The sequence below is a fragment of the Chiroxiphia lanceolata genome, chromosome 11 (genome assembly GCF_009829145.1).
Source record: "Chiroxiphia lanceolata isolate bChiLan1 chromosome 11, bChiLan1.pri, whole genome shotgun sequence".
In the NCBI taxonomy this organism is placed as follows: Eukaryota; Metazoa; Chordata; class Aves; order Passeriformes; family Pipridae; genus Chiroxiphia; species Chiroxiphia lanceolata.
This window is the reverse complement of record NC_045647.1, coordinates 1,978,145-2,001,109: the sequence shown is the minus strand read 5'-3', so window position 1 is coordinate 2,001,109 and position 22,965 is coordinate 1,978,145. Positions and strand designations below refer to the sequence as shown.

The 22,965-nt window shown below is 46.5% G+C and overlaps 1 long non-coding RNA gene across 1 annotated transcript in view; it reads right to left on the bottom strand.

Annotated features, from left to right (window-relative positions):
* Positions 1-22,679, bottom strand: part of LOC116792507 — a 34,364-nt gene extending 11,685 nt beyond the window's left edge. Inside the window, exons 1-4 of the long non-coding RNA XR_004359153.1 lie at positions 22,570-22,679; positions 8,400-8,532; positions 3,180-3,383; positions 1,785-1,871 (exon numbers count right to left, since the gene is read on the bottom strand). This is a non-coding gene — a long non-coding RNA (uncharacterized LOC116792507). The remainder of the gene's footprint in view (positions 1-1,784; positions 1,872-3,179; positions 3,384-8,399; positions 8,533-22,569) is intronic.
* Between the last annotated feature and the right edge of the window lie 286 nt (positions 22,680-22,965).

Here is a 22,965-nt window from a genome sequence, read left to right as displayed (position 1 = left end):
AACTGCCCATGGACATCCAGCTCCCAGCCTGGAGTTACAGCAGGAGGCTTTGCCTCTGGAGAGGCTTTGGAGTCAGGAATGCCCAGGGGCAGCTGGGCACCCCACTGCCTCCCCCACTGCACCCCCATCCCACCTGTAAGGGCCTGAAACCACGAAATCTTCCTCAGAAAGCAGGAAATCTTCCTCAGAATTCCAATGCTAATACTGGTTATATCAATGGAGACTAAACCATGATTGGGGCTGCCCTAAAGAGGGATGAATATGCAAATCTCTCCTTCACATGCTGCACTTTACAGTCAATTTTTTTTCTCTCATTATTCTTCTCATTTTTCCTATCGTGGTTTTCCCAGTCCCTGATTTTCAGACAATCTCCAAGATGGGAGAGGAGACACTGCCAAGAGCCCCATGACCAGCTCCCATCATCCCCTACACTGGAATGGGAATGGAATTTCAGCCATATATACAGGGATGGAGGTGGAATTTCACCCATATATATGGGACTTTCAGCATGGCACAGGCTGAGTCCTTGGATTCTAGGAACAGGTTTGGAACAAGCAGCACTCACAGCCTCTACACCTCCCTAAGCTGCTGAGGGGCACTGGAAGAAGCAGGTCCAAAAATCCACCTGTAAGTGCAACAGATGTGCCAGCACCAAGTAATTAACAGAAATCATCATTAAATTTGATTTTGAAAGTTGACATTGCAAAGAATCCTGGAGGTGAGAGAGACCTGGTTTGTGTGAATACTCATCTGGTGGCATAAAACCCACATGTGCTTCCTACAGACACAACCACTGGGGGTGTATTTAAAACCATCCAAGGGACAGATGGAGCAGGGCAACTCCCAAACAAAACCAGGCATTTCTTTAAAAACAGATGAAAGCAACGTTTAGTTTAGTTCCAAGGTGGAAGTGAACCCTTAACAAATCCAGGCTCATCTAAATACCTGCCTGTCATGTATATTGAATTGTTTGCCTCAGGTTCTGGCCACGGGGAAGGACTGGACAGGATTCCTAAAGGAAGAAGGTGAGGAGGATTCTGGGCAAAAACAGATGCCAAAAACACCCAAAAGGCTGTTAATGAGGAATTATTAGTCAGCCCCTGAGTGGGAACCAGCGTGCTTGGCACAAAGAGATGGAAAAGCAGAGGTAAGTAGCAGGACAACCCATCACAAATACACTGGCCTTAAAAAAAACTGCTACTTGAAGACAGTTTGGTAGAACAAATCACTGTTTTCCTTCTCTTTCTTCAAACCAGCACAAAGCAGTGGAAAGCATCACTCCAAACCACTTCACCAATACCAGACCAGCTGCAAAAGGTAATTTAGAAGCAGCTAATTACCAAACTTCTGATCAACCTGCTGTGTGTGAGCAGTCAGATGAAGGTTGTAGTTCTCTGCCTGCAGGTTCCAGACCTCAGCTCTAAACGTGTTCTTCAGAGTCCTTGAAAAATTCATTTTCTTCACAGCTCTCCTCATTATTTATTAATTACTGTTATTCTGAATTCTGGATCACCATCATTTCCTCACTCAGGACTATAATTTTCCCCTCTCTCTCTTATCAAAACAGAGTCAGGAAGCCAAGTGCCTGCCCCCAGGGTTTGAGTGTTCCCCCTTTGGGCAGCAGGCATGGGGAGCCCCTTCTGCTCCATGTTTGAGACAAGGGAAGGGCAGGAGAATAAGAAAACTTCCCTGTCGTAGATCCAGTTTTATTTCTGACCACCAGAAGTTTCCTCCAAGCCAGGAGCCCTCCCTGTGACCAGGTTTCCCCCATATCAGGTACTTACCTGGGCCCAGCAGTGATTTAGGTGAGATCCTCCAGGTCCTCAATGTTTTCCCGTTGGAAACTCCTGCCAGGAACGGTGGGTTTTCTGCTGAGATAAAGAAATGCAAAGAGATCAAGGCCTGGCAGTACCTACTGGTGCAGAGAAGGTGTTTTGTCAGTACAAGTGGCACTTTAAGCACCAGGACATTTCTCCTGCGCATCCCCAATTCCAGAGGGATTTCTGCCTCCGTGTCCCGGAGCTGGTGGAGTATCTGTGACTCCCTGATCTTCCCAACAGCTGTGGCCAGAGCTCCTTTGGCAGGTTTGTGCCAATTAGGGCCACGGGAATTCATCCCACTAACTGCCTTCATTATGGGAACAAGTTACTACACGGAGCTGCAACTCAAAACTCATCTCTTCCTGAAGAGATCACACAGATGGTTCTCCCCTCTTCATGAAAGGTTTGGTTTTTCAACACAAGCTGCCTCGAGAGGAGGGGGAATCATCTCCTAATTACTGCTCAGCTGGCTGAGAGCACATTCTTTGAGCAGAAGGTATTAGATGCAGTTTTCTTACACCAAATTCAGACATAAAAAAGAAGTCACAAAACCGCTGCTGTTTTCCTTAATGTGAAGAAAATCTGTATTACAGAAAACACTCCAACTGGGAGCCTGATTCTTCCCCATTTTACACCATCTTGCAAGAAAAACCTGGATAAAAACCACTCAGGAGTCCAGAGTCTGTTTTTGTAGGAGGTGAATCACATACACCCAAAGAATAAAGTGACAATTCCTTCATGTTTCTGAGTTATGGATTAGAAAACCCGTCTCAGCAGCACTGATCAATGGCAACTTCAAAGAGAAACACGGACCATCTATTACATTTTCTCCCAATTACATCCTTCTGCTGAGGATTGCATTTTATGTGCCTTCCAGCCTTCAAAAAAAGAGGGAGCAGGATTTTTAAAAAAAAAAAAAAATCTTATAAGAGAATTTCACCTTTTTATTGAATCTAAACACCACAGAGCTGGTTAAGTTGGGAGTAAATTCTGAACTGCTGGTGCAGGTGGGACCAGTTTCATGGTCTTTGCAAAATAACCATTATTTTCTTTTCACTTTGTAGCCAAAGAAATTAAAGGAAAAAGGCATTAAAATATATTTTTGGGTTGTTCCACCCTCCAAAAAAAGTTTTATGTCAAGGTGACTTCGTATTTTTTATCCAGCCCAGTTAGTTTTTACAGTCCTTTAAAGACTCCAAGATGCATTTTTTTAGCTCCCTGTGAAATGAAAGCACCGTTTTCAAACAAAAGCTGTTGGGGTTTTTTTTCCTGATAATTTTCTTTCCTTTTGGTTCACAACTCTTTGACAAATTTTATCTAAACCCATTAATCATTTCCAGCAAGCTGAAAATCATTTACCTGATTCTGTTGGACGAACTGTAGGTTTTCATTAAGTTACTTCCAATCTATTGAGCTCCCAGGGCCTGTTTTTGGAGAGGAGAACTGGCTGCTCCCTTCTCTTCTTCTGGAAACCACAGGTGAAGGTGGTCAATCCTTCTCCCTCCATAACCCAACCCAGAGGGTTCATTGAAGTGGAGAATCACACCTGAAGCCAGGAAAACACTGGAAAACAGGACAAATAGCAGCATTAGCAATGAGTGCTGGTGCTTTTCCACAGTGGTTTTATTTTACCTCCAGCCCATTGAGCCTCCAGCAGTTCCCAAACATTCCCAAGGCCCTGTTGGAGATAAGCCTGGGTGGTAATTCCTGTCACACATTCCCTGCTCAAGGAGGGAGCTCTCTGATCCCTTCAGAGGGTTGAGGAGTGGGTTTGCACACAAAATAGCAAATTATCCCGTGCTTTTCCTCAGGCTCTGGGCTGATCCTGGCACACTGAGCTGGGATCAGCAGCACCTTTCTTTCTCCCTGCCTCTGGAATTAACTGGGGCTGGTGCCTGCACAGAGACCCCTTTGTGACCAGCTTGCTGTAACTACCACCAGCCCAGAATGAAATTATGTGATCTTTAGAGATCATTAACCAGCCCTCACTCTCACTGCAGAGTGACTGTGGAATCACCCCGTGGTTATCTGGAATTAGCCAGAGCTTTATTTGGCAGGGCACAGACAACAATAGATTATAATCAGGAAATCATGTACCAATTATCTCTGAAATTAGTCCTCACACAGGGGACTGGTGAGCTGGACTGGAAAAACTGCAATTTTTTTTCTCCCACTCCCAATCCTGCCTCCTTCACCCCAACCACCTCCATAGCTCACACATCAGTATTTATTTCTGTTACATTTTGTTCTCACACAGTCCCACCCCTTGTGATACCCAAAGGGATCAAAACCCCCAGAGAGCACGAGAAGGCAATTCTAGAAGTGCTCTGGAGATGTCAGGGGCCTGTGCTCGTGTTGCACAGGCAGGGTCTGTCCATCACCACACCCTGGGCACCAAATCCACCGGTGCTGCTCCTCGTGGGTGCTTTGGGTGAAGGGCACAGCCACCCTGAAGGGTTCTGGAATCATGAAACCACGGAAACATTTAGGTTGGAAAAGATCTCCAAGATCAAAAAGTCCAACCTCCTTTTAGTTTCACATTCCCCTCGGAAAAGGCGGAGCAGTAAGTGTAATTTCACATCATTAAATTGCTATTAGCATTATTAATTTTAAAAATAATTATACATTTTATTTTATATTTTTATACATTTTATTATATATATATTTTATTATATTTTTAATATTTTTTATTATTTTATATATTTTACAAAAACTAGTTAGGTGCCACAATAAAGCTGCTTTGCTACAATCTAGATTTGATTTTCATGAAAATAACAGTTTAGGTTTGCAAGTGCAGCACCCGACATGGACCTCAGCACGTCCACTCTGGGCCAGAATAGAGATTGAGTGCTCTGGGCACACCTAGGTGACAAGAGTTCTGTTATTCACAGCTTCCCAAACCTGTCATTCCCATGCACCATGACATGAGGGACAATTTCACTTGGAAATCACATCTGTGGAAAGCAGCTTTGCATCCCGGGGTTAACGAGTCTGCGTGTGGAAACCTGAAAAAATCCAGGTTCCTATTTCATCCTGCACTGAGGGAGGTTGGTTGGGGGGTTTTTAAAGGAAAGGCCATGGTAGGATGTGCAGGGCTGGGCTGGGTGAGCTCCTGAGCAGCCCTGCAGACAGAGACCTCCCAGGAAAACTTCCGAGTGCTGCTTTCCCTGATCCAGCCATTTCTCAGCCTTGGGAAAGTGGCATTTTTCTTCAAGAGCCCATTATTTGGATAAATGGAGCGTGGCACTGCAGGAGCTCAGCAGTGTCAGGGCAGAGCAGGAGGTCCAGGCAGCTGAGGGAAGGGAGGACACCCAAGAGCAGCTGTGTCATGGAGCTCTTCCAGGAGGAGAAGGCTGATTTGGTCACTCAGTTCTTCACATTCCACCCTCCCAAGTCCTGTTGGATATCTATAATTGCACAAAGCATTTTTTCTGTTCCTTCTGAAATATTCTTTATGTGGAAATGGTTGATGAGGCACCACAGAGGTATTTTTGTGTTCCAGCAAGTCTGGAGCAGCCCCACACCCACACGGGCCAGGTCTTCTACTCCTGAGGTCCTGCCAGCAAACAGGAGAGAGGGAAGAGCCTGCCAGACCCACCCTGCCTGCGTTTTGGTGGAACAGGAGCCTCTGAGGGAGTTTGGGAATGCCAACCTGCCTGTGCTGCCAGAGTTCCTGAAGCTGCAATTCCAGGTCGTGGCTCCTGGGGAGGTTCCTCAGCTCTGTGGGCACAACCAGAGACCCTCAGCACCCAGTGAAGTGCAACAAAGCTCCAGTCTAAAAACAGACCCCTGGAGCAGCATTCCCTGGGATGTTCAGGGTGCTCAGCCTTTGTGCTGATCCTGGTGCAATGCCTGGTTTACACCCTTCCCTCGGAATCTGCTCTAAAACACGATGTTCTTTTGTAATTCTCAGCTGGGAAAATCCCCTCCTGCCCAGCTCTGGCTGCTTTTCACATCAAAGCAGCCTCATGCTCAGGTTTAACTTCCTGACATCTCTCTTCAGTTTGTCAGATAAAACTGCATCAAACTATGGGTTAAAAAATTGGTCTGGGGGGACCATTAGGCTGCAAGAATCATTACTGCGAGTTCTTACCACTGAAAAATACTTCAGGTAGTTTAATCTCAAGCCCTGTTAACACTGAATATGACAAGGGGCTGAGCAGAACTGCTTTTCCTGTCCCCAGGTGAATCCCTGGTGGCTCCTGCAGTATAATGAGGTGGCTGTGGGTTTGTAACACGTGTTTTCTGACTGTTCAAGTGCTGTAATTGTATATCCTGGGCACAGTGAGCCTGCACACACTGAATTTTTACCTATCACTTGCCATAACAGGTCCCAGGTTTGGGCATTTTTCTAACAGCAAACCTGGCTGTCAAGGAAATAAATGTTTATACACCACATTGGATTTATCACTGGAGTAAATCAGATGGGGTTGAGGAAAAATAGTAGTGGAATTATCTACAGCCATGGCAATTTGACAGATCCTTCCTCCCACAGTACCTGAGACAGCCCTGCTGGCAGGGAGGCTCTCTGGAAAGTCAGCTCACCTGGAGAGATGTGGAAGGAGAAGCAACTTCAGGAGTCCAGAGGACAAACAGCAGCAGGACTGGGGGTTTTGGTCACCCCAAGATGCCCCTTATTTAGAAGACAGAGTTACCTTGTTAATCACATTCATTCCCAGATCCCAGGCTAATCCCATGCAGGGGCTCTGGTCTTTAATCACTCCAGATGCACAACTCCCACTGGTGTCAGCACAGGTTTTGCATTCTTGCAAAATCAGCATTATTTTTTTCTTTTACAGCAAAATCACACACTCAGCTTCAGTGGGAACTGGGGGGCAAAACCACAGTGAAAATCCCAGGCAAGTCTCCTTTTTGACCTGGGTTAGTTAAAATGAAAAATGCAATAAATAGCACTCAGCAAAGATCTAAGAAAATGCTGCAGAGCAGTGAGGGGGATCCTTGCCTGGGGACAATGTGTATGAAAATATCTGCATATAAACACTCTTTTAAAAAATCAAGGTTCATGTGTGAACTGAAAACAAAGATTTCCTGCATGCCCACGTGGCAATCCCACACACAGACACAATGCTTCTCAATGTGGGTTCTGAGCATTGAAGAGGAAATGTTTATATTTCTGCATCTTCTACAAAACTTGTTTTAAAATGAGAAAAGAAAGCTGGAGAGGGACTTTGGACAAGGGCCTGTAGTGATAGAACAGGGGGTAACAGCTTTAAACTGCCAGAGGGCAGGGAGAGATGGGATATTGGGAAGGAATCCTTCCCTGTGAGGGTGGGGAGGCCCTGGCACAAGTTGCCCAGAGAAGCTGTGGCTGCCCCATCCCTGGAAGTGTCCAAGGCCAGGTTGGACGGGGCTTGGAGCAACCTGGGCTAGTGGAAGGTGTCCCTGCCCATGGCAGGGGGATGGAATTGATGATATTTAACATCCCCTCCAACCCAAACCATCTGTGATTCCATGATTTAACCCTCTGTTTAAACCCTGACCATGGAGAACCAGCTCCATGGAAGTAAAACCAGTTCACTGCAGGCTGTGCTCCTGGGTGAGCCCAGGTCATCTGGGGTAGCACCACCTGACTCTCCCCAACCAGCTCTGGAGAGAAGGGCTGAGGATCTCATTAACTCAGGGTATCAATGCCCTGCACTGCTGCTTTCCCTGCAGGGCACACGTGGCTCTCCCTGCTCTCCTCATAGATGGGACCCTCGGGGCATTTTGCTCCTGTGTCCCCAGCCCAACTTCTCCTTTCTTTGAGCCACCCAAAGTTTGACCTGCAGTGGACTCAGTGTTCTCCTGGCACTGCCCTTTGGGGGCAGAGCCCCATCAAACAGAGCTCTGCTGCATCCCTGTCCCTCTGGAAGCCGTAGGGATATTGCCATCCCCTTCCAATGCCACCCTGGGTCCTCTGGGATGCCACACACCTGGCAGCTCCCCAGGAGAGCAGGAAATTGCTTTTCCCTTCTATATTTTTGTACTTACTAAGATATAACCTTATTCTTGTGAAAAAAAGCCTCTTAGTCCATGAATCATTCCTGCGGGTAGAAAAAAAACACACCTTTTTTTTCCCCCTAAAAATAAATCAGCCTTGCACAAATTCATGAGTGGATCAAATTTTTGAAGGCCTGCAAAATTCTTAAATTTAACTATACTTAGGGTTCAGCTTTGCTGCTGCAGTTTCTCGGCCCTGGTAGGAGCTGGAGATATCTGAGTGTGGAACACAGATATTTTCAGATTTATTGGTGGCCTGACAACGATTATGTAGCCCATTGAGATGGAGTGGTGTGATTTAGTGTTTTGGAGGCATTTGTCATGTTTGATGAATGAATCTGGTGATTCAGGCAATGAAAATGGGAGCTTTCCAGCCAGTGGGAGATAAAGGATGCTGCTGATACACAGGGTTATGGCAGGGGCTGTGGAAGGTTATAAAATTCTGATTTGTTTCTCATTTAGAGTTTTAGAGGAAGATGGGAAGGGAGATACACTTCAGCTGGCCCTGCACTGAGCAGAGTGGTGCAGCTGGAGAGGCTGTGGAGAGGGTGTGTTTTCCAACACTTTGTCAAAACTTACTTGGAAACTCATATTTGGGCTTTCTTTTGGTCCTGGTTTCTTCCCTGTCATCACTTTCCTGCTCATCCCATCCCTGTAGGTGCATCTGGGGAGACCTTGTGGGCATCTGCAGGTTACTCCAGCACTCACAGTTCTGCAGAAAGACAGAAAAATACTGATTTCTCTCATTTTCCTGCTGGAGAGCACACTGAGGTTTGATGCAAAGCCAGCTGGAGTCAATGGGAAATTGTCATTAGATGGGTCCAGAATATGGGCATTTTCTTAAACAAAATGGGTTAATTTTTGAGTTAAAATTCCAGGCAATTCACATCTCATTTGGGTTTAAAGTTCATGGATATTTTCTTATAGGTTCTCATGAGAACAAGGTATTTTCAGGTGTCTTTTACATTTACACAAATCACAGGATGGTTTGGGTTGGGAGGGATGTTGAAGATCATCCATCCCACCTTCCACTAGCCCAGGGTGCTCCAACCTGGCCTTGGACACTTCCAGGAATCCAGGGGCAGCCACAGCTTCTCTGGGCAACCTGTGCCAGGGCCTCAAAGAAAATATTTGCCATAATTGAATAAGGTGAGAAACACCAGGCAAAGAAAACTCAGGTTAGAGGCTGTTTTTCAGGGAAGAAGAAAGGAAATTTAGGACACTGTTGCTTCAAGAGCAATGAAGAACAAGGCTTAGTTCACTATTGGATATTCCTGAGTCAATTAAGATGTGTCAGTGCTGGTCCATCTTCCTGAAATATTTTAACTTCCAGCCTTCAGATGGAAATACTACATATTAACTAATACATATATAACTAAATATATATTACCTTATGTTATTTAGGGTTTCCAGGGAAAATATTCATACTCAAAAGCAAACCCATCTTCTGCTGTTGTGAGTTGAATCCAAAGCTCAGCTTTCACTAAACAAAACCAGCCTTAGCTTTAGTAGAGCATCAATCCATTTAGTGGTACTTAGGAGCAATAAATTGATTTTCTCATTGCTCTATGTTGGCTAAAAATTATTCGATTATGTATTTAGCTGCTAATGGAAACTCATTAGTAGATTTTCATTTCATGCTTGTTTGCACCTGCAATCCATTTCTCCTTGTCCAAAGCACTGTTTCATTTCGGTTGCAGCCATAAATTTTCTCTCATATAAACTGATAAACGTCAGCCAAAATTCAGTGGACGTGTCTGAAGCAGCTCAGGGCCGTGTTTGTACCGTGGCATCGTTAGAGAGCAGATCTCTGGTGCTTCAGGGGATTTATTCCCGTGCATACAGATGGCCTGACTCCCCTCGTGGTTCACTCAGTCATTTTGTTCTCTCTCTTAGTGTCACTTCCTCGACATTGTCCTGTTGGCTTTTGTGCTCTCCCCCAGAGTCCACCTTTTGGAACCCCAAGATGGGCTGTGCCAAACTTCAGGCACGGAGTGAGGGAGCCCTTCCCTTGCCCATTCAGGGCATTCCATCACCATCGTGGATTTGAACTCCCTGGTTTTGTGTGGGATGGAAATTCCCTCCCAGAGTCTCTCTGGCACCTCATGGCAGCAAACTCTCCAGCTCTGCTTGGTGACTCCATTGCTTGAATCCCAATAATATCTTTGAATTATGGATGCAGTGAGCACTAAGTTCTGTGTACACCCAGTTGTTTGAGTGGATTACTTGGTATTTTGGCCACAAACAAAGCAGGACACCCAGCTCTTTCTGAGGAGAAGGGTCGAGCCAGACACTGACTGAAGAGTGACTTACAAAAATCACACAATCCCAGAATCCCTGAGGTTGGAAAAGCCCTCCCAGCCCATGGAGTCCCCCCTGTGCCCCCTTCCCACCTTTTCCCCAGCCCAGAGCACTGAGTGCCACAGCCAGTCCTTCCTTGGGCACCTCCAGGGGTGGGGACTCCAAACCTCCCTGGGCAGCCCCTGGCAAGGCCTGACCACCCTTTCCAGGAAAAAATTCTTTCTGAAATCAGTCCCTTTATCAGGCTCATACAGCATTAACATCAGTGCAGTTCTATTTTTAGCTGTTCTCAATTTTTAAACCATCATCTACACCACTATTAACCCAGTTCAGCTGCACTTCACTTGATTCATGCTACATGTTTTGTGGCTGTTATTCTGCACCCCAGAGCTTGAAAATCAAGTGAAAGTAACTCTTGGAATAGAAGGAGGTTATTTTAATTTTGTTTCCCCCCTTTACAACTTCAGTAATTCTGACCTTGGCATGACTCTGGCTGGACCAGAGGTTTGTGACTCAGCCACGTTTCCACGTGAGTTCTTGGGCCTGCAAGGGACAAAGAAGTGTCACCAGTCCCACCAGGGCTCAGACTCCCCAGAGCTTCTGTGGATAAAGGACCCCAGCATTACATCAGTGTAACATCAGCACAATTTACACAGCAAGAATCTCTGATGTTCAGTAAAACAGAGGCTCAGTGGCACCTGGTGGATTTGGAGTTGGAATAACACCCTATTCCAGTCCAGCCCAATCCAGCCCAACGTGCCCAGTTAAAACCCTTCCTCCCCATCGTTCTACCCCAGTGTCCTGGTGGGTTTGTGCCACTGGGGTCTCCAGGTGGTGCAGCCCAGGGGATAAGCCCCAGGAGAAGTAGGAGGAGGACGGTGCCCACCCTGCTGCCCTCGGGCTCTGCTTCCCCTCCCACCCAGAGACCTGTTCACTTCAGACTCACCCTCCTTTCTGCTCCTTCACCTCCCTCTGCTTGTGAGAGACAGGAACCAGCCAAACCTCAGCCAGAGCCCATCCAAGTGAAAGAGCAGAGCAGTCACCCCTCCTGACCCATCCAAGATTCCCTCAGGCATTCCCAGCTCAGTCCAACCACCCTGAGCTGCACCCCTGGGTGTCCATGGAAAGGCTCCTGCTGGGAGGAACCAGAAGGAAGAAGGGCAGAGATCAGAGGTGCAGGAGGAGCAGGTGAGCAGAACTTTCACCCTGGAGGCTGCTGGGCACTTTAGTTTGGGGTAAAATCCAGGTTTAATGAAGCAGAATCTGATCAGAATAATTATGTTGCTTTTTGTTTCCAGGTAAAGAAATTAATAATTTGTTCAACTTCAGCAGAATTCTCTGAATTGATCCGAATATGAGAACTGACTCTCTCAGTGCTCTCCACTAACACAGCCCCCACACAGAAGAATGCATTTGCTGTAAAAATACCTATTTTATCAAGTAGCTTAACCCAGCAGGGCCTGCCTGCAGTCCCCACCGAGCAAGGAGAGCAGGAAGGGCTCTGGATGTGCTTGTTAAGTGGGCTGATCAATACAAATCTATTCCTCAATTAAGCAGAAGATCCTGGTGTATGTGTGTTGCCTGCAGGCCAAAATAGTTCTGAGTAAAACTGGATTCCAGAATACAAAGTTGTGTTGGTCTTGCTCTGTGTTTTAAATGAGCTTTACCAGCATGCAACTGCAATCCCTGTGAACTCTGCAGATTAAATTTCCTTGCAGTAATGACCACTAGGAATTAGTGAAATGTTAATCTTCCCACCTGCTGTGTATGATTATACATGAGTCTAATCAACCTGATTACAAAAGAAAGTAATTTCTGCTCTTACAGGATTTTTGTTGTTGTTGTTGTTGTCTGCTTTAGTTCTTCCTGAGGAATTGTGAAATTCCTTACCTGAATTTTAAAACAAAAATAATGATTAAATTAAAATGTGTAAAGGGGAGCCATGGAGGCTGATAGTAATTGCTTTACAACAGATACAGTAATTGATGCTCTGAGGATTTATTTCAAAGCAGAGAAGTGAATTAGGAACCTGCTTTATCTGGATTTGATGAAGTCACTGCTGTCTTTGTGTCTCGGTTTTCAGCTAAACTGTTCTTAATGAGAATGCTAATAATTACAGTAGGATAAATTGTTTTAGGGACACAAGAGGATGAAAGACACATTTTGATTTCATTTCAAAAAGCCACAGCCACAGTCACCTTTCTGCTCCAACCCTGAGACACATTTTTGGGAGCAGGAAGAAAAGCAGCTCCTCAGTGCACTGGTGGGAGATTATAAAGCCAAGCTAAAAGGCCATGTCTAATTGTGTTCCTTGTGTAAAATCTTTGTTTGATTCCACATATCCACTACAAAAACAGAAAGAAAAGCCCCTTTCCCCAAACCTGTGCCTTGGGGCAGTCCCAGCTCCCCCACACCCCCAGTGCTTCCCAGCCCAGCTTCTCCCAGGGCAGAATTCCCACTGGAGAGCCCACAGACAACCTCTGCTCTTCTTCACTTCTGTTTGTGGCACAGAAAATGATTGTGGCTGAATTGAGACCTTTGTGAATTTGTAAGGTCTTTACCCAATTTGCAGTTTGAAGCCAAATTCTTCTGAGCCCTCAGCTGATCTGTCACCTCTGGCAGGACTGACAAGCCTGGATTTTGGAGCTGTGCCATGGTCATAATGCCAGAGTTCCCTGGACTTGCCTCCCTCTCTCCTCCTGCTCTCCAGCTCTGGGCTTGTTAGAAAACTGGACATTTTTCAGCTCATTGAAACCTTCAATACCTGAAACAATGTGGGTTCTCATGCTTTGACTCGAACAGAATATCCTTGGCAGCTGAACCACAGGTTGTGAAGGGAATTGTGGAGGTGGGAGACCAATATCCCAACTGGGGCATCCAGAACACTCAGCAACGTGAAACGGTGTTCATGTGGCAAAGCAGCAATAAAGGCAATCAAAATCATGTGTACTCAGCTATAAAACTGCTCTCAAACTTTCCCCAAGCCTGTCCTGAGGGCAGGGGGAGGCCAGGCTCGGTCTGTCCGCCTTCAAGGAGATCAGAGACCGATTGCTGTGCAACCAGTGGCTGCAGTTTTGGTTTTTAATCTCCTTCTTCCCAGAGAAATAATTACAATAGACCATTAAAGCTGCTGTTCACAGCACTCTGCAGTCCCTTCTCCCCCTCCCTGTGCAGTCCATGTTATCTAACACTTGGGAGGGGGTTTAAAAGGATCTCTTCATCTCATTTCATACATTAGTGCTAAGTTTAGCTCCTGTAGGTAACAGTTTCTGTTTGAACTCTAATAAAGAGGTATGTTTAGAATCTCAGGGGCACACTCTGCTCATTTGAAACAAATGAGGATTATATAAGGAGGAACATGAGCTACAAATAGGATTCATAAAATTAATTGGCTCTAAGCTGCAGCTGAGCAGAGCCATTAAAAGGGACGAGAGGCCAAAGCGTGTCCGTTCCCCCGGATCCTCCTGGGGTGGCAGGGCTGGAGAATCCTCAGGCTCCTGCAGGACTCAGGGATCCTGGCACCACTGCTGCAGTCCCAAAGGCTCTCCAGGAGCTCCACATTGTCCCCACGTGTTCATTTACGTGGTGCCACAGCAGCTCTGCCTCCCAAAGAACCAAAGGGATGCTGCACACAAAGCCTGGAGCAGCTCAGGGAGGTCCTGACACTGCAAAGAACCTCCACAGCACCTCTGATGAACCCCAAAATCCCAGCTCTGCCTGGACATCCAAAAGAAGTGAAAAAACCACACTGCATTTGGCTCCAAGTGAGAGCTCAGTTGCCAGAATTCCTCTGCCCAAATCCAGGGCTGCCTGTGCTGTGCTCCCTTTGCCCCAGGGGCTGTTTCTGTTCCAACAAACAATATTCTATATATTGGTCAGATCAAATATCAGGCTGCTAAATCCAGCTGAGGAAATTCCTGGGATTCCTTGCAGGAGCCTGTCTGCTCCCCTCTCCTGGGATCCTGCAGCCCTGGGACAGGACAGTGTTGGGGCTTCTCCTCATTTAGCACCAGCAGCTCGTTACAGCTGCTGTCCTTTAATGAGCTAATGCAGAATCTTTAGCTGAAGATATCAAATGGTTACTGATGAAACAGGGAAAAACATTTTTCTGACCGTTTTTCTTACCCCAACACAGTCCTCTGACAATTTTTGAGAGCTCGTGAGGGGAGGCTGAGGTTCCTCCTCTTTCAGCTAAAATAGCTTGAAAGATCCACCCCAAACCAAAAAAAAACCCTCATGTAACACTGGCATTTCTCAGCACATGGTAATTGCCAAGCCTAAAACATCTGTTATTTCTTTCCAAGTAAATCCCACCTACCTGGATGCCACCAGGACCAACATGAACAGCAGGAGCTCTGAGGAGCCTCCAGGAAAAAACGGAGCAACAAGGTCTGCCCAGCGAGAAAGGAGGACCCAAGGGTGGACCTGATGATCTTGGAGGTCTTTCCCAACCCTGCTGATCCTGTGGTTGATGGCACAAATGTCCTCAAGCCCTGGCAGGACCCAGCTGAGCCACGATGCTGAATTGCTGCTCATCACATTAACCTGGGGTTTTAATTTCCTCTCAGCAACAAACAAGCCCAGGAGCTGCCTGGGACAAATCCTCCTCTCACTAAAAACTATTCCTAAACACTCTGTGGTGCTTTACACTGCTTGGAAGAGTCACCAGAGGAGCACCCACTCCTCCTGGGCTCTGTTGCTGCTCACCCCCAGATTTAGGAGCAGGAATGATCAGTCAAGACATTTTTTCAAAAGAAATGGGAGGTTTGTGTGTTTTCCACATTATCCCCCAGCAAGAGCTAAAATTAAAACTCCCCTCTAGATTTCCCAGTGTCTGGGAGTCCTGCAGCTCTCCAGACGTGGGGTCTATTTAAAGGAAATGAAAGCTTTCCCTGTTGATAATGAGCTATTCTCAGGTCTCACCTGCTCCTCCACCCCACCCTCACACACAGCAGAAGTGACTGAGGAGGGAGTTGTTGGCAGGTCTCTGTGTCTGGGGGATAACAGACACCACCATCATTCCTGGAGGAAAAGGGAGCTGGAGCTGTGACAAACCAGAGTGGCACTGACTTCTGCTGCTGGGAATCACACTGTCACTCCTACTTCATGCAGCTCAGTTCATAGTTAAAACAGGCATCTGCTTGTGTACCTGTTTAATAAAATTAGCCAAAATCAGCCCTGTAGTAGAAATATTTTTATATCTACATTTTTCAGTCTTAGTGCAAACATATTATTTTTGGCAGACATTGCAAAAGACAAAGGGATTAATGTTGTGGCACTTTATATAATGCCATATTTGGGGGGTAAAAAAAGCTCTGTGTCAGTGTAAAAACACACAGTTTAACACTGAATTTATGAAAGTCTTGCAGCACATCCAACCTTTTCCCTGAGGCATCAAAATCTTGTCACACGTCTCACCAATGGCCATCACACGGAGTGTTATATCTCTTTATGGACCTCAGACTTCAAAGAAAATAAATTAAACCCCTTATTTTTGGAAAGAAAAGAGCTGGAGAGTCTTCAAGACGTTATTGGAATGTGGCCATCCTTGAGGGATGTCAACAGACATCACAGTCCATCAAACTTGAGTTGAGACTAAGTGAGATGGATGACTCACCCTCCTGACAGCTTCTGAGGTGGCCTGGAGATGGAAAGGGAAAATTTGGGATATTCTGCATGCACAGTGCCAAGGCAAGTAAATATTTCATGGGAACCCACTGGAGATGGGGAAGGCCTGTCCTGTTTGTAGCAATCAACAGGGCCAACCTTCCTTACCTTAGGAGACACATCCTGTACCTGCCAGCTGGCCAAAGGCCAGAGGATCTGCAGCACATCCCTTAGAGAAGGGAAGGAGCCCTGGAAGCAATTCCCAGCAGGTGATTCCAGTGGCTCCCTGCGTGTCCCACCTCTCCATGTGGGTTTGGGTGGGTTGTGCAGCTGAGTCCCACGGACACCTCCAGTACCATCATTAGGAAAAGACCTTTCAGACCATCAAGTCCAACCATCAGCCAGCACCACCACCATGTTCACCACTAAACCATGTCCTCAAAGGCCACATCTACACATTTTTGAACACCTTCAAGGATGGGGACTCCACCACTGCCCTGGGCAGCCTGTTCCAAAGCTTGGCAACCCTTCCCACAAAGAAATTCTCCCTAATACCTGATTTAACCCTCCGCTGGCACAACTTGAGGCTGTTTCCTCTCCTCCTGCCACTTGTTACATGGGAAAAGAGACCGACCCCCTGAACAGCCCTGTCCCCCCAGGCAGGGGGGCCGATGCACCAGCACAGCCCTGTATTCCCACCTGGAACCACCCCAGGGGTGAAACCCCATCCAGACTGGCAGGAGGCAGCAGTTGGCACATTCAACACAGTGAGAACACCCCGTGCCTTCCTTGCCCAGAGCAGGTGACCCATTTTCCACACGTGTTGTTGGAGCATTTCATTCCCTGACCTTCCCTCTCCGGTGGCACAGGGACTGTTCTCCTACAGCAATGGGCTTGCTCTGCCTCCTCCTGCCCCCTCCACAGCCCCTGGCACAACCCAGGAGGGTTTGGAGAGCCCAGGATCCGGGTTCAGCAACCTCCTGCTGCTGGCTCTTCATGGAGCTTCTCCACCCACAGCCCTACCCAAACACACTGGTGGGGTTTGAGCGTTTGTCTCCAGCTGGAACCTCAGAGACAAGTGCAGGGGGCTCGTCTGTGGTAACAAAAGCCTCGTGGCATTTCTTAGGGAGAAGGAGCTGAGCAATTATTCCCAGTCTTACACACATCCCTGCAGACAGCCAAGCTGACTTGGCAGACTGCAGCTAATTGGGTTTGCAGGAGAACGAAGCTCTGACTGAAGTGCTTCACTTAAAAAAAAAAATCTTACACGTCCCCCCCATGCCCTGCTAACATTACTCTGAGCAGGTAAAACAACCACCCCACATCTTAGCAAAGAAGAAACGCAGAGATTTTCATTGCTCCACCAAGCAGAGACCCACGAGTGAATAATTGTGGCTGTTTGATGTGCTGTGTTCTGCTCCATAATTCAGCTGCGGGTGCCTGGCATTTTGGGCTGCTTTTGAAGTTCACCAAACCCCTGCAGTCACCAAAGGGAGGGATCCTGCTCAGGAAGCCAAGGTGGGCACTGAACAAAAGGTGGGCAGGAGCAGCTCCAAAGCTAATGCACAAAAACCACTGGAGAATGTAAATTAGTGTCGCCGCGAGTTTACCGAGTAAATAATTCAAATTCTACCACGGTGATTTATGAAAATAAAAAGACATATTTAATGAGCCCAGCAGGCAGCAGGTGCTTCTATTTTTATGTGGTAAGGGCAAAAATAATAAGGCAGAAGCTTTTTTTCCTGTTTCATGGTAACAGTTTAAAATAAAAGCTGTCCCCTGTGCTCCAGGGATTTGCTGAGCTCAGCAGTTTTGCTGCTCCATGGAGGGTCACACGAATCTTTCCATTTGTGCTGGGGTTTAAAATTCCACAGAGCCACGTGGAGAACCCTCCCAGGCCTTCCTGGGAATTAGATCTAGGAGAGGTTTTACAGAAATGACACAACACCTACATATTTAAGAGGAGAAGATGTTTGTGCCTGATGTGGGACAGCACTCAACACAAACCTGCTGTTGGCCCTGTGCTCCCCAGGTTCTATCCTAAATCAGTATTTGTATAATTTCACTCAGGAATTCAGATCATGGACGAAATCTCTGGGTTACTTTGCAGGGAAAAAAAATCCAAACTAGTGGCACAGTGTCTATGTTCCTGAAGAAAAAGGAAGGTGGAGGTTTTGTGGGAATCAGAGAAAGAGGAAAGATGGCAAGAGCAAAGGTTGAGCTAATTAAAAATTTCCATCATAGAATCCCAGAAAGGTTTGGGTTGAGAGGGACCTTAAAGATCATCCCATTCCCCCCCCTGCCATGGGCAGGGACACCTTCCACTAGCCCAGGTTGCTCCAAGCCCCGTCCAACCTGGCCTTGGACACTCCCAAGGATGGAGCAGCCACAGCTTCTCTGGGCACCCTGTGCCAGTGAGGGTTTTGTGTCTGGCTCATGGTAAGTTGAACCAACTCCTGACCTTGCAAAGAGTGAAATTATCTCCTGACATTATTTAGTGAAATGGTAAGAGAAGGATGAAGAGACATGGCCAGTGTGCTTTCTCCCTGGCAACAGAGCACAGGGAGAGCCTTCTGCAGGAGTGGATGTGGGAAATCACCAAATGCTTCTCAAGCTCTGAGGAAAGTCAGCAAGTCAAGGTTACACCAGCTGTAAATTCCCACTGCTCCATACCAAGGCAGAGAAAATACAGCCCTGCAGCCTTTTTACAAGTGTTCTTTAGCACCTGGATGAGCTCCCTGACCTGCCCTCACCTGAGCTCTGAGACCAGGCAGGACCAACCTGCCCAGGCAGGGGAGAGGGATGGGATCACCCCTTGGCACCACCTCCCAATCCTGAGCCAGCAGGGCCACCTGGACAGTGCCAACCCCGGGATTCGTGTCCCTGATCAGCCACACCATCACCCACAGATGTTGCCATGGCAATCTGAAATCATTAAAAATAAATAAACTCATTTTTATGACACAACTCATAAAATCCCTGGCTCCTGCCAGGAGTTTGAATTTGGCCTGTTTGGTTAATTTGATGGGATGCCACGAGTGAGGGCCTGGTTGGAAACCACAAGTCATTTTTCTCCTTGGAAGAGTGGATAACTGAGTCTATTAATCCAACAACACATTTAAACTGAGTTATTGTGACAAGGGACTTCCATTATCCATTTCATCTGGTTGCAAACTGTCAGAATAAATCTCAGGGGTTTAGGGAAAAAAGCTGCCTGCCTTTGTTGGCTGGTTTTATGTGCCACAACAGTTTAATTTGGTTCACTCTAACTCCTGATACTGTACAGCTGTACAGGGGGAGCTCACAGAGAACCTACCACAGAAAATTGCAATTATGTGAACATCAAAGTTGTTTTCCAGAAGGAGCCAGGACAGTGACATTTGTCCACCTGGCAGCATCTTGACACTGACTTCAATGACCCTTTTTTCTTATATAAAAGAAATATTTCTTGTAAGAAATTTCCTTATATATATAAGAAAAAACTTCTTATAAATCTTTGCATTTCTATTTTTTAACTATAATCAGTTCTGCTTTTGGAATCAATTGACCTTTGGAAATTAAAAAGTGCTCTGGTTTTATTCTGCTTGCAAAGCAAGTCGACTTAAACAGTTAAAACTCTTCTAACCAGAAATGACTCAAGTAAGACATGAAAAGGTGAACAGTGGTGTCCAACTTGAGATGTCAAACTGGAATTCAGAAGGTGGGATTCAATTTTATGGCTCTACCAGTGACTTAATGCAGGGCAACTTATTCCCCCACCAGTCATGCAGATGATGATAATTCCTTATTATCCATTATTTGCTTAGTTTTGTAATTAAACCTGTTCTAGTAGAAGAACAGTATTTATTGATGTAACTGGTCACTGGCCATGAAGTCTGGTGGGGACAAAGGTTGAAGGTGGAAGGGAGGAGAAGGAAGGAAAAGGAAGGAGGAGAAGGAGGGAGGAAAAAGAGGAGCCAGAGTCACTCATGGCCTGAAAAACAGCCATGGAAAATTCACAGTGACTCCAAACCAAGTGCTCATGTGCACACACATGAAGGCAGGAGGAGGTGACACCGTGCCAAGAGCTGCCTGGGGAGTTTGTTTTTCATCCCTCCCCACGGCTGCAGCCCTGGCCAGTCCCCCAGGGAATGGGGCCTTTGAGGTTTCCTCCTGCAGCACTGACACTTTAACCCCTCTCCAGCACTTTGTTGTCAATTATTCCCCTTAAGCCTCATTTCAAAGCCACTGTGAGCTGCAGGAAGCCCAGAGAGTGGCAGATCCCTGCACAGCAACACCCTCCCCACACACTTTAATTACAGCCTTTACAGAGAAATATTAATTTTGAGAAGGGAATTTCCAAGGTTTTCAAGCAACCCTCAAAGCTGGCTGTGCTGCCTTGCCAAACACAAAGAGACACTCAAAACCCAAGTGCACTGGGGGGGAAAAAAATTAAAATCAAACCTACATGTTTCTGGAGGGCAGAAAAAAAACAGTCTGGAAGGCAGCATTCTTGCTTTAATCCCAGCTCTGGATTTGGAGTCCAGGACCCATTAATGGCAGCACTGGGGATGCTCTGACAGGGCAGGTGTGGGGGGCAGGAGCTGCTTCCCCACGAATTTCAGGAGCTGCAGGTCCCTGAGCAAGTTACTCCAACCTGGATGGACCAACAGACCTGTGGCTTGCAGGTTTTGAGCTAAAAAGGGGTTGTGCTCTCCCCAAGGTTTGGTTGAAACCAGAGTTTTGGCCAGTGCTGGTCCCCAGAATATCTCACTCCTTGCTCCAGGGGCAAGGACAGAGGGGAAAAAAATGCCTCCAAATCCTTCCCATGGGCTGATTTCTTTAAAGAAACCTAAGAAATCAACACTGTGGCTTCCACTGCTTTTAATTCCCCGCTCTCAGCACTGTTCCTGGGAAACAATGTACACTCTGATTCCTGCTCAGCCCGGGAGGGGCTCAGCAGCTCCTCACAGAGTGTCGATGGCACAACTTCCCAGCCCCACTCTCGATTCTGCTCAGAGCTGGGCAGCGAGAGGAGGTGCAATCTGCTCCTTCCTTCACTCTCACTGCACAGTGTTCATTAGTTCTAATTATTTTTTTTTAGGTTCTAGGGGGAACCGTTACAAAAATTAATCACAAGTGGAAGGAACAGCAGCCGCGTGTGGCCATAAAAAGACAATAAAGCATTTTAGGATCCACACTTGTTATGATTTACACTCCAAACAGGACTGGAGGTCGCATATGGTGATTGCCACAAAGCAACATTTATTATAAAATCCTGGAGATTTATCTCCCAGCTTGCTTGTATGTAAGAAGTTGCATTTACTTCAACTGATACTCAAATTGTAACACCAGAACTGGGGAGTTTTTGTGGATTTTTTTTAACTACAAACCTCAGCTTGTTGTCCCTATAAATACATCCTTTAAGCAGACTTTCTTTACACAGATTCCAGCCACACTATTCAAATACCTGGATGCAGGAAAGGTTTAGACATAGGTCAGCTCCTGCTCTGAGGCAACAACTGTGTCACCAGCTCTGGGCTTTGGCAAACAGGAGGTGCCACCTCTGACTCCAGCACTGGGCTCCATGTGCCCAAAAGAACCCTCCTGTTAGTTCAAGGTTTGCTTTGCTTTAATTTCAGCATCTCCAACCTACAAAAATGACTATAAACAGAGCATTATTATTTCCTATAAATAAGAAAACAGTTTGTAGAATTTTCACCTCAGTTTCTTCTTGCTGAACACAAGGGAAGAACGTCAGGAAAAGCAAGGATTCACAGCAGAGACGTGGCTCCAAGAGGGTGGCACACAAATATGGAGTATTCCTATTAAAATCTGGAAATCCTGAAATTTTAACGTGTATTTTACAGCTTCTGTGCAACACACCCTGAGGAACAGGGCAGGATCAACCCCTGGAGGGGAGGAGACAATGCAGGGCTGGCTGGACCCGGGGCAAGATGTGACAGTTCCCCTGGATGAATCCTGTGGACATCAATCCCTGGTGTAACAAACAATCCCATTGGATTTAAAGACTGGAACCCACGAGGGAAGAGGTTCTCAGGGTGCACAGCCAAGCTCTGCTTTCAGGGGCTGTGGCAGAGTGGTTTTGGTTCAGCACTAAGGGACTAAGGAGGAACTGCCTCAATAAACCAGCAGAAGTACAGGAGTGCTGGAAGGCCAAGAGGCTGCAATGGCACAAGACCTCTGCCCATTTATTTACTGCCCATTTCAATATTTTTAATTCCCCCAATCCAATCCAGAGTGACCCATATTCTTAAATTCCCACCTGGCACGAGGACACGGCTGCTGCCAGAGAAGGGCTGGATTTAGGGAGGCAAAGCTGAGACTGGAGATGTGGAACATCTCATCCCTCCTCGTAGTTCAGAATTAGACCATCACATGGTCTAAAAAACAGCTCCACTGCCAAGAGTCCTCCTGGCTTTCCAGCCTCCTCTCTTCCCTCTCCACTCTGATCATTTGAAGTCTGGGAGACAGAAAGGTCAGAGTTGTAAAATAACTGCTGTCTCCCTCTCCTTTCCTTCCCTCCAGCTCAAGGGAAATGCCAGCAGTGGGTTTCCAATTCCTTTCAAGGAGAGGTAAGTGTTCTGCCTCATCTACCTCACCATTTCCAGAGAGGAATGAAACACATTCCCACCCCCAGGGAGACCCTTCTCCTCGCCCTGAACTCCTTCATGCTCAGCTCTGCTGACACGGGACTGGGAACAGAGAGAATGGAACAGAGCTGGAAAACCATCACCTTTAGCCTCTCCTCCAAAGAACCCCACACACAGCCAGACTGACAAACACCCTTAAAAATGGTCAAAATTAACATTATGAAGTGTTGAAGATTATCAACACTTACCCCAGCCCACGCCACGCCACTCCTCAAGGTGCTGGGAAGCTCCTGGTTGGTGCCAAGAACACAGGGCTGATCCCAGGCTGACGTGAATCCCTGTCTCCAGTGCAATTCCAGTGACTGTGGAGAGTGGGGAGTGACAGGATTGGGGTATTTATTTCAATTAAGCACTATAAAGCATCAGATCTAAACAGAGCTGTAGGCAAGAGATTTGGTTATTTGGAATTATTGTGCAGTGGAATTACACTGGCTCTATAGTTCTGTATTGTACTCTGACATTATATGGAATTAGTCACAACATGGAGAAAGAATCAATCAGTCCTGGCTAAGGAATTGAGATAATAATGACTCATTTGACGAGATTGCTCTGGAAAATTAATAATGACGGCAGTAATTACTGAC